This window comes from Chiloscyllium plagiosum, chromosome 7, assembly GCF_004010195.1.
Source record: "Chiloscyllium plagiosum isolate BGI_BamShark_2017 chromosome 7, ASM401019v2, whole genome shotgun sequence".
Lineage (NCBI taxonomy): Eukaryota > Metazoa > Chordata > Chondrichthyes > Orectolobiformes > Hemiscylliidae > Chiloscyllium > Chiloscyllium plagiosum.
This window is the reverse complement of record NC_057716.1, coordinates 667,033-670,645: the sequence shown is the minus strand read 5'-3', so window position 1 is coordinate 670,645 and position 3,613 is coordinate 667,033. Positions and strand designations below refer to the sequence as shown.

General features: G+C 37.3%; 1 protein-coding gene across 1 annotated transcript in view; it reads left to right on the top strand.

Moving 5' to 3' along the window:
* The window catches only part of slc40a1 (solute carrier family 40 member 1), a 59,493-nt gene that overhangs the window by 8,161 nt on the left and 47,719 nt on the right, over positions 1-3,613 (top strand). The gene's annotated exons all lie outside the window — the stretch shown is intronic.

Sequence of the window (3,613 nt, the reverse complement as noted above, 5' to 3'; positions counted from 1 at the left end):
GAGGGAAGTGAGGGGGGAGGTGTGGGCGCAAATTTTGCATTTCTTGCGGTTGCAGGGGAAGGTGCCGGGAGTGGAGGTTGGGTTGGTGGGGGGTGTGGACCTGACGAGGGAGTCACGGAGGAAGTGGTCTTTTCGGAACACTGATAGGGGAGGGAAGGGAAATATATCCCTGGTGGTAGGGTCCGTTTGGAGGTGGCGGAAATGGCGGCGGATGATACGATGTATATGAAGGTTGGTGGGGTGGTAGGTTAGGACCACTGGGGTTCTGACTCCTCCATCGCCAGACCATAGCAACACGACCTTCCACCGATCGCATTTCCAACGCCCCTCCCCCAAGTCCCTCCTCCCTACCTTTTATCTTAGCCTGTTTGGCACACTTTCCTCATTCCTGAAGAAGGGCTCATGCCCGAAACGTCGATTCTCCTGCATCTTTGCTTATGGCCTTGTGACTTCACCTAACTAGAATCTAACAATTTAAGTCTTGAAAACTTAAATGGAATAGTGGAATGCATTCTAGATTTTTAATATAAAAAGTAACTTCCTAAGTTTATTTCTAAAAGACTTAAATCAAAGGCTATACCTTTTGTTTTAGATTAGTTAGCCAAATAATTTGTAATTTCTTCAATGAATCTTTTATAATTTAAAAATTACAATTATATTTTTATCATTACCATTTTAAAGACTTTGATTATGAAATGTGTCCTCATAATCCAATTGTTTAAACCCTGAGATCATTATGGTGAGCTATTCCTGAGATTTGACTCCCAACTCAAAACACATTGTATAGATTAGATTTTACCAAGGTTCTGGATAACTGAAGCATTACTTTTTCAGTTTAGTTTTCAAAATACCTTGAGGTAAATACCAACATTCCATTTGTCGTTTTATGTACCTTTCGTAGAAGTGATTTCAATTTTTTGTTCCTCTCTACATTCTAAGTGTTTATTTCAGCCAAAAGGTGCAAACAGATGCTAAATGAGTTGCTGTATAAATAAGGTGAGCATGTTTGAAAGCTTGGATTAATACATAATTTTAGTGCTAACTGCAAATTACTGAAACATAAACTCAGCCGGGGAAACAATTTTCTCAGTATATGTGGACTCCATGTATCCACTGCCAAAGAAGATTTGGATTGCTCTGCTGACATATAACAATTGATGGATTGCTGAGAGATCAAGGGAGACGACATATGAGATCTTAGATCATGGAGGATGGATGAGATCTTGAGTGAAGTGACATCTTATACCTGAATGGGGGTAAGACACCACCTCACTCTCATAGCCCTACTCTATATCCTGCAACATCTGCTCCTGCCCTGCCTGGTCTGCTATTACTTCCCACACCAGGTGCAGATAAGGGGGACCTCTGACAAGACACCCATGATCAAGCACTCACCACTCCCCTGGTGACTCCTATGAGGTTGACTAGTTCAGTATGTTAGGACAAATGCTATTAATAAATGTTGGTAACCTTGATAGAGCCTAAAGGTGGCTGTTTGTAGTGCTGATTTCAATTCCTTTATTGAAATATGACTTGTGTAAAACATGGGCTAATGCTGCAGTTCAGCTCAGAATCCAGTGTTCGTCACATTGTATATGTTTAGCTCTTAACCTGCTGTTGAAAATCACTCCCTTATGTTTCCACCATTAAGGAAATATTCTGAATTCTCTTTCTCAGATCTCGAATAAAAGATCTCACACTTACAATGTAGTTTACTCCATAATTATCACAGCTCTCATATCCCAGGGGATACATTGTTAACAACTTTCACTGTATAATTCACTGGATTTGCAATGATTGTCTATTAAATGTACAAACATTTATATTGAATATTTAATTTCTAAATTTTTAAATTAATTACTAAAAACTAATGTTTTTTTTTGCACTGAGATTGCCTGTTAATAGTATGCTTGATAATGGCAGTTGGTTTCCTTTATTCTGATAAAACCTCGATAAAGTCTTCGTATTAATCTGGGAATCTCTGACTGGAAGATTGGAATCCACCAAAAAAATTAAAACAGTCGTATAAATATTTTACTCACAACAACTCGTAGCTTGTGTACAACATTAAAAGGAAATGTTGGAAAATATGGGGAGGAGCTATTGTTTTCATCCAGCACTAAAATGGGAAACTTGTATGTGGTAGAGGAAGCAGTAATGTTGGCACATACAAGGGATGTGTGACAAGAAGCTTCAGGAAGCTTAAACTAAACATGTCAATACATATCACCGCTCTTTGTTCCCTGGTGCCACAAAACTGCTGAGTGTCAGTCACTGGTGCACTCTTTCTTGTTGGTACTTTTAGGTCTTTAAGTTTCTATTTTGTTATTTTGCAATTTTATAAATTCACTTTCTTTAACTTCACTTCAAATTTTATTTTTTCTTCCTCACTTTTTTAGTCACTTTTTTGCTCTTTTCATCTTTGTGTTTCTATGATTCAATCTTTCTTTCTGTTTATCTCTCCAGTTTGGCATTTGTACCTATGGTTTAGTCATCATGGGAATTGATCTTTTTCTGTGCGTTATAGATCATTCTTGCACTGGATGTGCATTATTGTGCAGTAATTCTGTGTTTACAAACAGTCAGTGCATTTTTATTCTAATTGCCTAAACTCCTAAGAAGTTTAGTTATGTTAACAGACACAGCATTCTTGTTACTTTGGAATTTGCTAAACAATAGTTAAAAGAAGATATACAAATCTGCCTCTAATAATTGCCTTTCAGCCCACATTGCTTGATTTTTACTAGCTTTAAAGGTATCTTTAAGTAAAAAGTCACCATATCATTATGAATGAATTGTTGAATAATAAAGCAAAATGGGTGTATTTTAGAGAAGTATTCATATGAGAATGTAATAAAGTTATAAAATGAATAACAAAGTAACATTGGTAGTGAACGGTCAAAGGAAAAAAATTCCGTACAACCCTAAGATCAAAGTTAAAAATCACACAACACCAGGTTATTGTCCAACAGGTTTAATTGGAAGCACAAACTTTCAGAGCACTACTTCTTCATCAGGTAGTTGTGGAGGACATAATTGTAAAACACAGAATTTATAAGAAAAGTTTACAGTGTGATGTAACTGAAATTATACATTGAAAAATACATTGATTCCTTGTTAAGTCTCTCATCTGTTAGAATGACCATGTTAGTTTCACTTCTTTCATATGTAAATGACAAAACGTTTTTAAAAAGTTACATTCTCAGGTTAACTTTAACAATTGGTGTCAGCCCAGATAATGTGTTGAAGGGGTTAGCCCCCTGTGTTCTCTGTCTGTGCCATATATTTAGACTGATTCTAATCTAAAAAAATGAATTAACAGAATCTTACATGGATTCATGCAGTTATTGAGCAAAGTACAATATAACTCTGCAAGTACAAATTCACCCCATAAACGTATTTGTCAATGTGTGCATATGGGCGTGTGTGTGTGTATATGTGCAGCAGCGGGGATGGAGGGTTGGGGTGGTGGGGGTGTTGTGAGTGTCTGTGAGAGAAAGTGTGTATCTGTCTATAAAGGAATCTAAGTCTGTAAGAGGGTGCATGCCTGAGTGTGGGAGTGTGTGTGTCTGTAGGAGTCTGTGTGTGTGACTGTGTATAGGAGTATCTGTGT